The following is an 18,485-nucleotide window of genomic DNA, read 5'->3' on the forward strand; positions in this document are numbered from 1 at the left end:
CAGATGACTTTTAGGAAAGAATATATTTGGAATTCAGGTTGTGGACATTGTTTCCTTTTTACATAGGAAGTATGTTATGCTCTTGGTTTTCACACACCTAGCCTGAAGAACATTGATCTATTCCTCCCTTGAATTTTCCTAAAGTTTGTGTGTTGAGGAAAATAACTAGGTCTATTTTTCTCTTGAGATGCTCACATACACACACACACACACATACATGATATTTTTTTTCTATATTTGTTAATCATTTTCTTTCAAACTTGATTGTAAATCATTAAAAACAATATCAGGCCATGCTTCGAATGTCATTTGTGGTCATTGGACTTATTATAACCTAATGCATGCCAACTGAAGATGGACTATTAAAAGGTGATTTGGAGAGCCAGAATATCTGGATTTGCATCTGGTCCTGTTACTTTCCTTCTGTCATATCTGCGATTGCTGAATAACTTCTTAGATCCTTCATCTATTCATTTCTAGAATAGGCATTATAATAGCCTTTATCTCAGGTTGTATTTGTGAAGATTAAATAATTTAATACATTAAAAGTACTTACAGTGCTATCAGCCATATGGTCGGTGCTCAATAAATGTTAACTGTTATGATTCTTCTTAATATATATATCATACGTACGTATCATCCCAAGAATATTGTTTAAGTTTAATGGCAACAAAATTTTTCATTAGACTTGGAACAAGTTTTTATATCTTTTATCATTTTCAGTCCTTCTTATTTCTAACCCAAATTAAAACTAACATCTCTCGAATCTCCAAGTTTTCTTGGCTCTATGCTTTATATTCAGCTCTCCCAGTAAAAGATGGACTGTTTGGATTGTAATTCCATCTTCAAATTACTCCAATTCCTCTACACAATTTTCTGATACTTAATAATGGTGAGTATGACCTCTTTGCAATCTCTGTGCTCCATATAATATCCAAATTAAGAAATAGGTCCGTGAATTTCATTATAAATCCCAATAGATTTCTGTTTTGAGATAATTTAGAAAGGATTTTTTGTAAATGTAGAATAAATTGTTACTGAACTTTTGATCATAGTATCAGGTTGCACTCAGGATCAGCAAGTATCCCAGATCGTATCTGCCATGAAATTTGCAAAAGACTGAAATCAGACTATTCAAAATTAAATAAGTAAATTAAGTATGCATTGTATTTGATGTTTTATAGAAATATACATTCAATTAAATCACTTAATAACAATGATATTTAAAGTAAAACTTATATAGGACTCATGTAAATGTGGAAAACTTCATGAGAGAAAAAGGATTAAAGCTAAAAGAAGTCACTTTAAGGAATCATAGCAAAAATAAATCTCCACACTCATCAAGTAGATTGCTAAAATAACATGTGATCCACTTCTCATTTCTACCAACTCACTTGACATGTCATTCACTCCATCATCTTGGAAAACTTAACAAAATTTAACTTTCTATCTTCTGCCTCTTCAAAATACAGAAAAGAATTAAGGCAACCATTTATTGTAAAATACATTGCCAAGTATTTAAATGATTCATAGCATACCTCTTTTTGAAAAGCAAATACAGCAAACTAAGCCTAGCAGTTGCCAGTACATAAATCATCATGATAGCAATAACAAGGCGGTATGATAATGTTGACTATCTTATGCAGAAAGTACGCTGTAGCTCAGCGTAGTGTGCAGAGTTTGAATGGATTAATCACATCATTTTCATTCTACCTTAAATGATGCATTCTATTTAAAAATGTTATTATTGCCTAGCCCATTTCCCTTCATAAAATTCTGCTATTCTCATCATGCTACCATAAAATCTTAATTAAATGAAATTCCAGAAGCATGATTCTTTGAGTAAAGGAGGTTTAGGGGAAAGAATCCTTGTTAAAAATATTTTTAAAAATATAACTATGCGCCACACCTTCTTTAAAAACATATAGTGTGGATGGCATATTTCTTAGTTCTTTGGTGACTATGTGATTTTGCCCCTAAAGTCAGGATTAGGAAATCTAATTCTCATTGAACAGCAGAGTATTTGGTCGAAGTAAAGGAGACTGTACCCAAATCCTCTAGAACCCAAGGAATTTATTTCATTTGTTTTTTTCTCCGAAAAGGATAACCTAGACGAAAAGAGGAAGTTCTCCAAAGATTTTGATAAGCTTAGATTTCTTATTGAAAGCCTACTATATAGGCATACACAGATGTTAAAGGCTCGCACAACTGTTTGATGCTTCACTTACAACCTCAAAATATACTTGACAGTTTATTGGTTTGCTTATTTTCATTTCATATTTGTCATCATCATTCCTTTATGAATTATCTTCATGGGCCTCCATTGCCTATATAGGTACTTCAGAATATTATAAGAAATAGTTTATGTCTTCTCATAAAAACATATCTAAAGAGGATGTGCTGCATTTCTTCAGAATCCCTTCATTTCTTTTGGTAAGAGCAGTCATATGTTTGTCTTCTTCTTCCTGGTTAATGGCACACATCCAAGAAAGGACCTCAAAATTATGAAATCATCCACATCTATGCCTTTTTCCTCACTCTCGTGAAAATTATCACCTAAACATCTCTGTTGCCTCTTTCCTGAGAAAACTTCTACCAGTCCTACTTCTTTCTGATCAGTTCTCCAAAGTGCTGCTAGAGTGATTATTCCAAAATGAAAATCTGTTTGTGTCATTCCCCCACTTAAAATCATTCTGTAACCTTTCTATTCACTTGTCCTTCCAGACACATGCAAAACTTAACTAATCAGTTTTATGAGAGGCAGTGTAGTGTTATGCAGTGTTTTTCAAGCTGAGCTTTATGATCTAATATTCGTGGGTCATGAAATCAATTTAGTGGGTCATGTGACCCGCAATTTTAATAAAATGAAATTTAATAGACTATAATGGGGTAGAAGAAAAGATAACACAGCGCAGATAATTACTAAACTCATGGCAAATGCAGGGTCTTGGAGACCAACGCTGAACCACAAGGAGCCATATATGGACAAGATGGAGAGTGTTCTGTATTATCTGGAGATCATGGACTTTTAGCTGGAGGCAATGTTCGGATGGGGCTTTTTCTGCCTCAGGGAAGCAGTGAATGTTCTGTGTGTGCGGAAAAAAGTGAAATCCATATTTGGTGATGTTTCAGTTTTCTGTGGCTGCATAGCAGACTATTTCTAAATTTTATGGCTTAAAAAGCAACAATGCATTACTTATCATTCTATGGGTTCAAAGGACAGTTCTATTTTACATGACATTAACTGGACTGCACCAATTCAGTTGCATTTAGGTGGCTTTTCATATCACTGGGTCCTTGGTGTTGGCTGTAGGCTGGGGCTCCATGTGTTTTCTTCTTTCTCATGATGTCTCATTTTCCTTGGGTTCCCTATGTGGTCTTTCCCTCTAGAAGAATAAACTCCTTACTTCCTCTTAAAGACTGTATAGCAAGAAATCAAATCCCCTGCATTCTATTAGTCAAAGCAAACCCTAAGGCTAGTTTAGACACAAAGATGGGAAAATACACTACACTTCTTAAGTGGAGGAGTGGCAAAGAACTTATGGTTCTCTTTAATCCACACAGGTTATCAACAGAGCCCACTCTGTCTAAGACAATATATGAGTGCCCCAAATCCATTTCATTTTCACCCTGGGCACACAAAACAGCCATTTAGGTGGGATGGCAATTACTTCTGGGTTGGTGGAATGTAAGTGGAAATAATTGTTCCCTGCAAACTAAAGCTTAAAAATATAATGTATGCCCTTATACTGTAGTCTATCTTTGGCCCTGGATTGAATAGAAGGATCCAATGATGGATGGAGGTCCTACAAGATGTTCAGCTATTAGAGCCCTAAATGACTACTTGGAGCAGAATAATGAAAGTAAAAAATAAACCTTTCTTGTGTTACGGAATCTAGTTGTTACAGCATCTAGTATCACATACAGTGACTTACACATAAGAAGCAATATTCTTTAGTGAAACTTTCATTTTAAAAGTATGTATGTGTGGGTGGGTGCAGTGGTCCTGGTGAATGATATAAAATCTATTTCTTTCTGAGGATCTTGGTAAAAAAGTAGAAGCCTTTAGAGTAGTAGTGAAGAGCCAGAATTTGGAGCTATACAACCTGGGTTCTATTATTAACACTCTTACTAGTGGTGTGACCTTGGGCAAGTTACTTAACTCTCTATACCTCACTTATCTCATCTATTAGTGGAAATAGAATAGGACCTATTTCTTAAGGTTGTTGCAGGAATCAAATTACTTAGTGCATGTATATCACTTGAAGTTCTAGAAAAAAAATAAAAACTAACCCAAGTAGAACAACGGAGGAATTTAAGATGGTGCACTGATTACAAAAGTGTTATAAGAGTTGAAGGGATAAACAAGATGGTAAAATAACCCAGAGATCAATATAGAGTAGACAGTATCTCCCCTAAAGCTAAAGGACAGAGGGTAGGTGTGGTCCTTCAGGAGCTGGGACTACCTATCTGGAGTTGGAAACACAGAGGGAGGAGATTCCAGGCAGGAACTTGATATCAGTATGCTAAACCTGCCCTAGAGAGAGACATTGCCAGATTAGAAAAGGAAAGGAGGGGAGAGGCACTGACTTGGCTCCTTTTCTGGCTCTTCCATCTCCCTTGAAGTCTCCCTCACCTGAATCTAACTAGAAACCAGTTGACAAGAGAGCCTGGGAAATGTAATTGTCAGGGGGCAGCCCACTGCAATACAGAGAGAGCAAGAAAGGACAGGAAAGGATCTGAGAACAAACAAAATGGTCAACATGACATGTAAGTGGGTAAGAATATAAGCAACACTGAATGAATATTGGCTATTATATTTCCACTGCCCTTTATTCCAACCAGTAACTTTGAATCTTTTTAAACAGCTTAAAAAAGCCATCCACCTCTTATGAACTAACATAGAAGTCTTCACACAGCACTGAAGGAGTCTATCTCTCCCATTACACAGTAATTTCCTCATTAGTAGATACTGTGTTTTATTCGCTGGTGTATCTCCAGGCACATTACTCAGCGAACAGCGTCCTTCAATGAATATTTTGTTATTAAACCAATGAATGGTTTATTTGCTGAAACATTTTCTGTCTCTGACCATATTCAGGCAATTAGCAGGTCACTTCAGGTTAGATTAACTACTTTTGTCTGATTCTTTCCTCTATTTCACCTGCTATCATGCTTGCTGTTATTAAAAGAAAATATATAAATGTGATGACCTACTTTTAATATGGCAAGTTTTACAAAGAAAATATAAACATGAGAAGCCCTTTACTTGTCATATCAGGATATGTACTCTGATATGACTCTATTATCTGATTTCAATCTGGTTTTCCAACTTCATGTTTACCCTCTGTTCAAGTACACAGTCTGTTCAAGTACACTCAACGCAACACACTCTTTAATGCATCTGCTGTCTCCTCTCATGGAATATCCTCTCAATCTTCCACTGTAAGCTGACTAGTGGTGACTACCCCTTTCTTGAGATCCAAATCAACCTCTTTGCTGAAGTCCTTTTCAATTCTCTCAGGAGAAATTGCCTTATTTTTCAATTGTAATTACTTCTATGAGAGCTCTGTATTGCTTATATATCTTTCATTATCAGTGGTTCTCAATCTTACCTTCACATTAGAATCATTTGGAGATTTTAAAAAGCTTGAAGCTGAGACCATATCCATGCCAATTATATCAGAATCTTGGGCATCAGCAGTGGAACCCAGGCATCAGTAGTTTCTAAAACTTTCCAGAAAATGTCAATATCAAGTTTGAAGAGCATGTTACATGTTACTGTACTGTGAATTCTTTTAGGGCAGTGAAGAGACCATTTAAAAACATGCTATCTGTTTGGGCCTAAATACTTATAACAGTTTCTAAAACATAATCAACCCACAAAAATATTGCCTAAATAAAATAGAGAATTCATATATCTACTCAAGTGTGAAATTTCTGGCCTACTTTTAGAATTGAATTACAAAAGGGGGGGCATGCTAACATCACTAACTTAAATGAACCTTTTTCAGTCCTCTTTTAGATGTAGATAAATGTGAATACATTGGGAAATAATGGTAACCAAACAGTCTGGCTGCCAACTGATTATATTCACTGATTAAATTTAAAAAAATTCTCAATCATTCTCCTGGGAATATAAATCTAGAAGAGCTGCTACACTTTCATTAGAGGCTGTAGGCCGACTGTATATACTGATATATTAAGAAGTTCATTCAAATGATTTACAAATCATTTGCTGTCCAGAAATCACTGGTTTAACATGATCTATTATGACATGTGATATCCACACATTTTGGATTTGTTATGATTTAAATCAAACTTGGTTGAGTTTGAGGTCTCCAGAAAACTGACAACAAAGCAATCCTCACAGACATTTGGTGAGGTTTTTCCTAGTCGACTGACTATTTCAATAAACATTATTTTAGAGAAATGTTTTGATTAAGCCAAATGTATGAGTTTGCTGGGGTTTTTTTTAAACATGAAATTTTACCTAAAATTTTATCTATTGGGTTCTTAACCATCTAGGATAACGGTTATTCAATAAAAATTGTGGAAAACAGAGAGAAAAATAAATATTTAATAGATTGTTTTCCATGATTGCTTGAAATATGTACTCAGAGAAGGAAAAGAAAGAATATTGGCAAAAACAACCCCTATCCAAGGAATTTAACAGTTAAGTAAAAAAGATCATCGAGAAAAGCATATTTCGAAATAAGGCTTTAAGTTAGAGAGAAAGAAATGATGATGACCAACCTTGAGTTCATGCTTAAAGCCAATAATATTTTCCCTATTGATTAGAAATAGAAAAAAAGAAGAAAAAATGTATGTTATAGCTATGCCCAGAGAGACCCTATTAATATTATAGAGACTGTCTCCCATCTTTCCTTCCTATGAGCTAAAACAGAAGAGATATCAAAGGGCATATATAGAGTAAATCCAAACGATGGGTTGTTTAAAAAAAGGAGGGAGATGATAAAGGCCAAACAAATGCTATCATTTAAAGGAAAGGACTTTATTTTTCATCTGTATAAAAATGAAAATATGTATATTTGACTGACAACTAATGTTACGGTAATTGAAAATGCAGCGGATTTCCTCAGAAGGTCATGTGGAGAAATGAGAAGTTGAGTTAAAATTGAAGATACATCAAACGTCATTATTTCTATATTAAACCTGTAGAAAATAAATGGAAAAAACCTTCATGTAAAGCATCTGGCTAAGCAGAGCATACATACAGGCCTATCAGCCAGTTCAGTAATTAAGATGTTTCCCGCTGCCATTTCCTTTACTGAAATCAGAAAATAAGTCTTGATTGGGGGCTATATAGCTGCCTCTGGCTCTTACTTCCAGTTTCTGGATCATTCGCTTTGCTTAGTGTCCCTGCCATGATATTTTATTCTCTTTTTTCAATGAGAAATATCATTGCTCTTGTCCTTTTTTCCGGGTATCATGTGGAAAGTGAGTATCTGATTATCTTTTTCTCTCTAACGTGTCTTACGTGTCAATGGTATGATGGACTGAAGATCTCGCTGTTCTTCTTGTAAAAAGACTTTCCTATAATTATATTTTATCTGTTGAAGACAGTTTTCATTCCCACAAGCTTTATCTTCGTATCAGCTTCAGTCTTCACAAATAAGCTCTATGATTCAGTGATTGCTACCCCAGTTTATTCTATATTATATGCAAAGTGCTTTTCATAGAAGACTTCTGCTAGTGAGCTCAGGCCTATCAGTTACAGTGATTCATGGCTCTCTATAAAAGGAAAGTATAAATATCTTCAAGTTCTTTCAGAGGAAAAATACTACCCACTTGAAAGATATTTGGATCTGGTCCTTATGCTGCACTCTTTCTTGGCTCCAAATGAATTCTCATATTCTTTAAGAATGTCCTTCCAGAGATTTGAAGGAAAGATCCCATTAATCCTTCCTGCTGGCACCTCATCTCCAGCATTTAACAAATTTGGGACAAGCTCCAGATCCCTAGTCCCTTCATTCTCTATGTGGATTACCTCCCAGAAACACCTCAATTTCATGTTTTCCAATGGTACACAGGAAAGGTAAAGTCTGATAATAATAGAAAATGGCATAGAAAGGCAAGATTTTTTTTCACATTAACCTTGATTTGATTGCAATTTGACAACATATCATACATATGAATATGTATGTATATTTACATACAGCGATAGGTTGTCAATTATGTATTAAACATTTATATTTCAAAATTGTGTTGTGTCATTGAAGGTACAAAAAAGTATAATGTAGATCCACTGCCTGACCACAAGCAGCTTACATTCCAGTAGGAATTCTAATAAATCTGGAAAATAATTAATGTCTGTACATTCTACCTATTAACTGCGTTATGGAATAATATGTACAGAAAGTTCAAGACACAAATTGATCAAGTTGACATGTTGATTAACACGTTTTCAAAGAGGGATTATATCATGGAAGAATTTAATAATTTACTAAATATAGACAAAGACTATAATATCCAAAATAAAGCATAAAGATGATTAAATGAAACATCTAAATCTCTAGAGTAAAATGTTAATTTATATTAATAATGATAATGTTGAACTGAAACACTGAATTTTTATTTGTGCTTCTCTTCTAATTTATTTTGTGACTTCTCATTCAAATCTATTTTACATAAAAATGAATCCTGTGTATGGGATATGTGATATTTCCCAATTAGCCAGAATATTTGAGTAGCTAAATTAGCCTATTCTCTAGTATGAATAACGATTTTAATTCATTGAGTACATGCTCTTCCAGGCACCAGGTTTATAAAATCTCATGTAATTCTTACCTGACTGGTGAAAAAGCTGAGGGTAGCAAGTTTAACCAACTTCTTCGAGGTCACATAGATCATAAGAGTGAGTTGACGTCGTAGTTTATACAGGTGCATTGTCTGCTCCAAAGTTACAGACAGGAGACTTCCACACCTTTGAAATAAAGATAGTCTTCTTCTTCATTTTCTTCTTCTTAATCTCAGTGAATTGTCTGAATTTACATAGACTTTTGCTTAGTTACTCTAAATCTTCTTTAAAAGGTAATCCGACTTTTTCACACAATTGTCCATGCCAATATTTCTAACTACTTTGAGCTAACACTTGCTTTTCTTACTGAATGCTGTATTTGTAAGTATGTAGCCCAGTTCTATTAATGTCAGAATTTTCTGCCAAAATAGCACGTCTCCATCATCTCTGCCCCTTCCATCTATATATTTTTCTTTTCTCCTAAAGTAGTTATTCCTGCTCTTTTGTATCACAATTCAAAACCTGTGCCAAATGTCACCTAAGAGTAGCAGGATAATTTCAAACGGTTTTTAACTATAAACATGCAGGAACAGAAAGATCAATCAATTTTTAAATATAAATAATTTTGTTATATATTGTCTTCTTTTTTTTTGCAGTATAATCTGGGTATATATTTCAAGGAAACTTTGAAATCATATGTCTCAATGTTATAACAAATCCTGGCATCAGTATAGAAAGTTGTTCCAAATAACTAAAATATAAATTTATCTTCTTATTTTGTTTTTCCAAAGATCAACACCAAGCATCTCTTAATTTTAATATACAAATTTTCTACCTTTTTTATAGGTTCTGCAGATAGACATTTTACAATTTATTTTTTAAAGGCATCTTTCCAAAAATTAATGCATTTTGGCACAAACAGTCAAAATCAGAAATAGCACACCTAACTGCAAAAGTCATTCCATGAATCCATCAGTAGGACACACTCTGCAGCAGCATTAATGTACTCTCAGGAATAGTTAACATTTGTAGATGCCCAGACGAGGAATCACAAATGTCACTGTTTCCTAGTATTGGCCTTGCCTTATTGCGCACTCTTATATAATGTTGAGAAAGCTGCAGTGGCTACTTTGGGTTTCATAAAATTAAATTTTCAAAAGTTGCTTTTACATAAACAAACAAAAACTTGCAAATGGTAAAATACTATTCATTTTTACATTTTACACTTGTTTTTTAAAATATTAAACAGGGTTTAAAATACAAACAAAATGTTGCTCTTAGCTCTTTCTGTATATTTTCCAAATATTCCCTAATTATCATGATGACTTGTACAATACAGCATTCCACTGACTCCTCTCTATCTCCCTCTCTATTTAAATTTTTCTGCAAAAAATTAAATTATCTTTCCCTTAAATTGTCAAAACACTTTGCAATTAAAAACAGACCTTTCTGCATGTAAGATACAAAATGGCCTACTATGAACATAATGAACTTTAAATTCTAGATGTGAATATTGAGGAATGATTCTTCCTGGAGGAATACGCTCAGAAGCAGTGGAAATGTCTCACGGCAGTAATGACGATTGAGAAGGGCAAATGACAATGGCAGGAAATTATCAAGAAAATCTGCCATACGTGTAAGAAGAATCATTGTACAACAGGGTGTGCTGGAGAACCATTCACTAAGTGAACACAAATATTTTGAGCAAAACAGTTTGATAAATGCATTATTGATTAGACAATAATTTCAAATGAAGAACTGAAAAAATTCTGATTATGAAAATTTGTAAAGGTCATTTAATTTCCTTGATTAGGGGACATTTTTTCTCTGCTCATGGAACTTTTCAATCAAGTATAAATAACTGTTACTTTCAAATCTAAAAACAGATACAGAAGTTATTTTATTTATTTATTTATTTTTTTAGGAGGACGATTGGCCCTGAGCTAACATCTGTTGCCAATCTTCTTCTTTCGGCTTGAGAAAGATTGTTGCTGAGCTAACTTGTGTGCCGATCTTCCTCTACTTTGTGTGGGACGCCACCACAGCGTGGCCTGATGAATGGGGCTAGGTTTGCACCCGGGATCCAAACCTGTGAACCCTGGGCTGCCTGAAGTGGAACGTGAGAACTTAACCACTCTGCCACTGGGCCAGCCTCCACAAAAGTTATTCTATAATCATTTTCCTCATTTAGATTTCTCCTTGTGTTAGGCATTTGTTGCAATTTAAATCAGAGTTAAACTCAATTTAAATAAAAACATGTGGCTTTATTTGTAATCATATTGCAAAGCTCCCATGTTATCAAGAGGGGAGGACTTTTAGAGGAGGTTGCTTGTTTGCTTAAACCTGTCTGCCAAATCCAACCATGGGTGTGAAAGGAAAGGGCTTCTTTATTATGAGTGCCTATTTTTCTTGCTATTGTCTTACCCTTTCTGAAATTCAGAAACTGTGAGCACTCAGTAGCTAGGACTTGTCTAACAATATAATGAACATATATTGAACAAATACATGCATTATGTTCGAACGGTACACACATAAATGATCTCAATTATTCTCTAAACATGTCCATTACCTCACAGATGCGTAGTTAAGTCACATGAAAGGTAAGTGACTTGTCCATGATCACACAGCTCGCTCAGCTATGAACCAGACTTTCAACCCAACTTATTTCACTCAAGGACTTTTGGGTTCATCTCTGAATAAGCCTGCCCTGATGGTCAATGTCTTCTCAGTTCTCTTCCCATGATGCATCCCTCTTGATGTTTCTAATCTTGGCTGGATATTAACTTGAGTTTCTATATTTAACATCAGCCTTGGGTGCTGAAAACAGAGGTAGTGATTTTGATAACGAATTCAGAAAAGATTATGAACAATCAGGCTTTTTCACATACAGACACTTACAAGAGCATCTTTCCTTCTCTGTTTAAAACTTATTGATGAAAATAGGTCTCCTTCCAAAACAATTACCTTATGTGGCAATCTTCAGCAAGTTAGTATATAAATAAATTGTTACCCTATTTCTTTATGTAATCAAACCCCCTGACTCACCAGGTACTCCTCTGTGTCCACATCTTAATTCTCTTTCTCCCATGCTATCTGCTTATAGTTGCCGTGCTAGCAAGCAGTTGTTAATATAGTTGCCTGAGGGCCTTGTGGGAGAACCGCAGTGTTGGCATGTTTTTTTCAGGAGCTCAGAGAGAAAGCTATGGCAGTAATTTCTATAATTTCAACATGAAGTTATGCCATCTCATGATCTACTCAGAGTTCTGTGGCCATATAATCCTACCCTTTAATTCATCTTATACAATCACAAGCTTTGCTTTAAAGGAGGGGGATTTTCTTTTTCCAAATAGGTGTAGCGATAGATGTATAGTATGAGAAATAAGTAAAGGAGGCCTTTGAAGAGAGAGATGTCAGGAGGAAGAATTACACATTTGTCTGGGGTGAGAGGAACGAGCAGAAGACTTACAGGTGGTGTTGTTAAGACGAAGCAAAGTGTGTTGTGGTCTGTAACAGAAAGTTCAGAGTTAATCCTACGCGTATAATAAGAACTAATATTTTAGCTATGGTAATTTGAAATGGACAAAACACCCAAAGAGTGAAAAAAGAGGAGAGACTACTGTGATTAAAATGGGAGGTGAACAAGGAAGTTTATATATTTGGATGAAATTTAAAACTGTGCTGATTAGTTTACTCCTGGATTCCCTAAGCGCCCAGCAATCAGTAAGCGAGGGGGAAAAGGGTTAAGGTTCCTTCAATCCAGGCTCAGGAAACTGCACCCTCAGACCAAATCGGGCCCACAACCTGCATTCGCACTCCTCAGGAGCTAGGAATTAATTTTATATTTTGAAATGTTTCAAAGAAAATCAAAAAGAGAATAATATTTTTGACCCATTAAAAGTGTAGGAACTTCAAATTTCAGTATTCACAAATAAAATTTTCAATTTTGGCAATATAAAATATATGAAAAATTGTTTTCTCTCTTGTTTTATAAGTACCTATGTAATATCTTTGATTTTGCCACGTGGCTAACAAAGCCTAACATATTTACTACTTGGTTCTTTGCAAAAGAAGTTGGCTAACTTCTGGCTTAACCTAATCAGAGTCAGTCTGGAACTGGGTACAGTTCCAGAAACCACATTGTCACTAGCCAATTGGGGTGGTGGGTGAAATAGATTCAGAAAGTTAACCATGACGTTTCTTACTCAGAATTTTTGCTGGGGCAGATGGTACAAGGGATAGTATATATGAATTAATTATATTACTTTGAATTTATTATGTGAATTCTATAGCCATACAAATACATTGATATGGGGATTAGAAGATATTCATACAGATATGTATAATATATTCATATTACAGTGGAGTTATTATTTAGACCTTCATATGAATGAATTTGACCTATTTTTTCATTCAGTGATATAAAGAAGAAACACTTTGGGGAAGATAGGATATAATATCATCAAAATGAGATTTTTATCCCACATCAACAAATGCTCTTGTCATTTTAATGTCAAGTTTCACTACTGCTAATCAGCAGACAATTGTGAGTGTTTTTTACCCCCAGATATTTTCCTTACAATGAAAAGCTTTGGGAGGATGAAAATATAAATTGTAGGAGTTAATCATTGATATAACAGGCTGGCAGCAACCAAACACAAGCTCTATATTGCACTTTTTGAGACTAAAGAGCAAGTCTAAAAGGATGAAAACTGTTTCTCAATTGATTTTATACATTTAAACAAAATAGGTACCGCGTAATATGTTCAAATTATAAACTAGACAAAACAGGGATTAAAAATATGAGCAATACATTTAGAAAGAGAAGGAAGGATGCATGACAAATATTTTTAACTTAGAGGTGACTTTCTAAATTGCAATTAAACATCCCCTGTTTGATTGTGGGAGACTGACTCAGACCTCAAAGGCAAGGCTCGATCATTAACGGAAGATTTGATCGTTGGAGGCTCTGGATAAGATGCCCCTCGATAACCCTACTTAGGCAGCACATTTGGGATTTTCATTACTTACATGTATACATTTAAAAATAACCATGCTACCATAAAAATTACAATGAAAGTAATTGATCCTTTAAAGGCTTAAAGATGAAAAACAAGCAAACTAAAATCAATTTTTTGATTTTGTATTACAATAAGCATTTCTTCAAAATAATCCAACACAATGTCTGTGTTTCTTTTTCTTTTGTTTTGTTTTTTATTTTGGAGGATCAGGGGGCTGGCAGTTTTCTGGGTTAATCTTATCTCACTAATTAAGTGTTTCAGTGTTCTGTGCTTTGACTTCAGGGTTGTTTCCTGTCACAAAGTTAAGCGAGATAAGCAAAAGGTAAATAAAGAGTTCCCAAAATTTGTACTGGTCACAAATGTATTTTTTCTATAACATGTAAAATTAATTTTAGTCACTAAAATTAATTCATAGTATCTTCTCCTTGTAAAAAGATAAAGCATTACCAATAACCCTAAAGGAAGCTTTGTCTACCAGTCCAAATCAATCCCTTTCTTTTTTTTTGGTGAGGAAGATTGGTCCTGAGCTAACATCTGTGCCAATCTCCCTCTATTTTGTGTGTGTGATGCTGCCACAGCATGGTTTGACAAGCAGTGTGTAGGTCTCTGCCTGGGATCTGAACCCATGAACCCCAGGCTGCTGAAGTGAAGCACGTGAACTTAACTACTATGCCACTGGGCTGGCACCCAAACCCTAGCTTTTTAATAGGCATTCCTTTTTGAGGTGTTATCCAACCTCTGAGTCAACAGATCTGAATCTCAAGCTGCCAGAATGAGAAAACAATCATGATGCCAAGGATGTATAGGGACAACATATTAGTTACTCTGACCAAATATTATTACTAAAAGAGTATACAATGAAAAAGCCAAATAAAACATTTTTTCTTTTTTTTTTTTTGAGGAAGATTAGCCCTGAGCTAACATCTGCTGCCAATCCTTCTCTTTTTGCTGAAGAAGACTGGCCCTGAGCTAACATCTGTGCCCATTTTTCTCTACTTTATACGTGGGATGTCTACCACAGCATGGCTTGCCAAGCAGTGCCATGTCTGCACCCGGGATCCGAACTGGCGAACCCCCCGCCTGCTGAGGAGCGGAACGTGTGAACTTAACCACTGCGCCACAGGGCCGGCCCCAAGTTGCAACATTTTCTGAGTTTTACATAATGTATATTCTGAAACTTTTCATCCAGAAGTAGAAACTTAAATCCAGAGGAAGTTATTGAGGAGATAAAAACAGAAATCTCCTGCCAATCCAGAAAACCCTCCACAAAGGTGGAAGAAAACAATTTCATTACTGAATAATCAGTCAGCCAGAATGTGACACTCATCACAGGCAATCCACTAAGAGATTGCACAGGTAGTAAGAAATCTCACCCTTTTATATAGCCAAGGAGACACAAGCCATTACACATATGTTCTCAAATAACAGCTACTTCTCAAGTAAGAGGATTGGCAGCACCATTTGTCACACATATCCATCCCAGATTCACCTACTTATTCAGGTGCCTATCTATGTCTGTTAACTGTCTTCATTCAAAGGAAAAAATCAACTTCTCATGTCTTTATGATAATAGGTAGTTTACAACTTGAGGGAGAGGCCCACCTAAGTTAGGCTCCTAGCTTCCCACAGAATCTTCCAGGTAAGGGGAGATTCTTCCCATTAATCACATTTGAAAGAGATAATTCTTGGGTTCCTGAAAAACACATTTCTTGGTCCTGGCAAGAGGTTTATTTAGCTCTTAAAAATACTTGCATACATTTCAAAGAGAGAAAGCACTTCAAATGACAAAAGTTTTCTGATGTAAATGTTCTAAGAAAATGGGAGGTTTTTTTTTTTTTTATTTTCAACATGGAAGCTAAACCTCTTACTTTTAATTTGCATTCGCCCCTACAGGGTAAGTTTTGAAAAAGGAAAAGTAGAACAATATTGAATAAAAACTGTGTATTTTTTTGTGAGCAGGTGTAGTAAATAGACGATTTTTGAAGGGGGCAGAATGAGCTGTTCAGTGGAAAGAGGTCATAATTATGTAGAGGACAACATCTAAAAACTGAACACTTTAGAGCTAAAAGATCCCCATAATGGTGAATAATTACAGAAAACTGAGGATGTGGTGTCCCAAAGAGAAAGCTCTTTACCATATTTCTCCCACAGCACTAGCCCTATCAATTGCACTTTCATAATTAACACTTAGAGATTGCAGCTTAATACTGCTCTTCAGAGACATACTACTTCCCGGATTTCCCACTTCTTAAAGTTAAACATCAGTGTCAGACTATGCCTCTTTTTTTTAATTACTTTCTTCCTAAGTGTCCTCATCTTTTAATTCTTATTTTCAAAAATATAATAAGCAAACACTTCTGGGTAAAGTGGAAGGATGAGCTAATATGCAAAGTACTTCTACTCCAAATTCATAGAAAGGCAGTTTGAAATGTAACAAGAAAATTAACTACACAACTGAGCATAAAAGAATAAAATTTAAAAATAAGAAAGAAAATAAATGAAAATCCTTAGACATCAAAGGGAAAGAAGCAAAAGAGGGAGGAGGAGGAGGAGGAGGAAAAGGAGGAAGAGGAGGAAGAGGAGGCAGAGGAGGAGAAGACACCGATAACAACACAAAGCCAGCATGGTAAGCACAAGTAAACTGATCAGTCCACGGCAACACCACAACAGGCAGTCCATCTTGTGTTTCGGAGTGTTAATGCTTTCATTGTGTGTGTGTGTGTGTGCTTAGGGAGAGGGAGTGGTGTCAAAACTGCAAGACTCGTGCATGAGGGGGAAGTAAAATCCTTGACAGAGTGTACAAAAGGACCATGGCCAGAACAAATAGAAAATTAGAACTCCACCCACAACATTTGCAGCAACCATCCCAGTCATCCCCAAACAGTCAAGATTTGGTCAATAATTACCAGCTTTCAGAATTTTTGTTCCTCCGTTTACAACTCAGAACCAACTAGAGCAAGCCAAATATATTCCCCAAACCAATGATGTGAGATGGCCAGCCTCCAGGTTGTCCCTGCAAACAATGTCCACTCAGGGCAAACCTGAAGCTTTGCCTTTTTTCACTCTAAAGCTTTCCCACTCTCCCGTCTGCCTTTGAGTCTTCGCCAGATGCAAGAGATGGTGGCTGACTCCTTTGCAACACCAAGCCCTGAGTACGTAGCCTTTGCTTGTTCTCATTTGGGTGGTCTTTGTTTCTGTCCACACAATAAAGTTCTTGGCAGAGGCAAATGTGAATTCACTCCAGACACTTAAGAATTTTAAACGGTTCTGTACATGTAGGACTCCATAAAAAATTAACATAGGGGCTGTCTCCGTGGCCGAGTGGTTAAGTTCACGCACTGCACTGTGGCGGCCCAGGTTTCGGATCCTGGGCGCAGACATGGCACCGCTCGTCAGGCCACGTTGAGGCGGTGTCCCACATCCCACAACTAGAAGGACCGGCAACTAAGATATACAACTGTGTACATGGGGGGTTTGGGGAGGTAAAGCAGAAAAAAAAAAAAATGATTGGCAACAGTTGTTAGCCCAGGTGCCAATCTTTAAAAAAAAAAAAAGTTTATAAAAAAAAGTAACATACCCAGCAGATGAACAATTAAAAACATATTTAATGCCAACAGGTATACAGAATTTTCACAAGAGTCAGCAAAAGTAACAAAGAAGAACTAAACATGAAATGTAGACAATGGATTTTCTTCTCTTACAGTCTATCAATTGTTTTGTTTCATATTTGGACCATGAGTTTTATATAGATTTTTTTAAAGGAGATTATTTATTGTTTCAATTTTTATGCTTTTAGTTCTTCTTGTATATCTGGTGATATTTAATTGTCTATTCACTGTCTAAAAAAGGGAAGGCCGGAGAGGACAGGCTTCCCTCCAGAACTGAGGACTCTCTGAATGTTTGACTGGGAAGAGTTTTCTCAGGAACCTTAGTATGGAACGAAGCCTCTTGGATTGTTGTTGCTCTTGTTTGGTTGTCGGGAGAGTTGTTGTTTTTTGTTTTTCAGTGTGGAGAAAAGATATCTAAGTTTTGCTTGGTCTGCATATATAACCTCTGTTCTGCTTGGGGACGAGGGAAGGATGGGAGAGCAGAACGATTCAGTTACCTGGGTTTGCATCCTTCCATGAGCTCTCACTGTGCAGCCCTGCTTCTCAGCTCAGTGCTCTGAAGACATTTCTGATGCGAGCCAGAGCCCCATTGATGTGTACTGCCATATACTCCAGGGATACTCAAAGGATATACTGGGAATCTCAGCTTTGTAGTTTTTCACATCCCTCTGCCATCTACACGCTTCATGAAATTTGCTGAATTCTCTCAAATTGTTGACTAACATCGCCCCCCCATCCAGTCAATATCTTCTCTACATGATTAGTAATATCTTTCTTTCTACACCTTAAAATTTCATTTTAGTGCAGTTTTCAGTAAGTAGGAAGGCAAATACGTATGCTTAAATGTGCTTAACCTTTGCCAGCAGCTAAAAATGCTTTACTATACCTAATTTTAATGCTATATGTTGTAACTCAAAGAGAATTTTCCTTTCTCATTTTCTGATGTTCATGGATAAGTTCTCTCCCAGAGTGTTTCAAAGCAAACATTGCACTGAAAACAGTTAAACAGGGAAGGAAGACTTTATTCAAGCCCATCGCAATAGGGGAGTAAGGCCAGCGCTGAGTCTGAACACAATCCTGCTAAAACAAAAGGTGGGA

This window comes from Equus asinus, chromosome 11 (assembly GCF_041296235.1).
Source record: "Equus asinus isolate D_3611 breed Donkey chromosome 11, EquAss-T2T_v2, whole genome shotgun sequence".
Classification (NCBI taxonomy): Eukaryota; Metazoa; Chordata; class Mammalia; order Perissodactyla; family Equidae; genus Equus; species Equus asinus.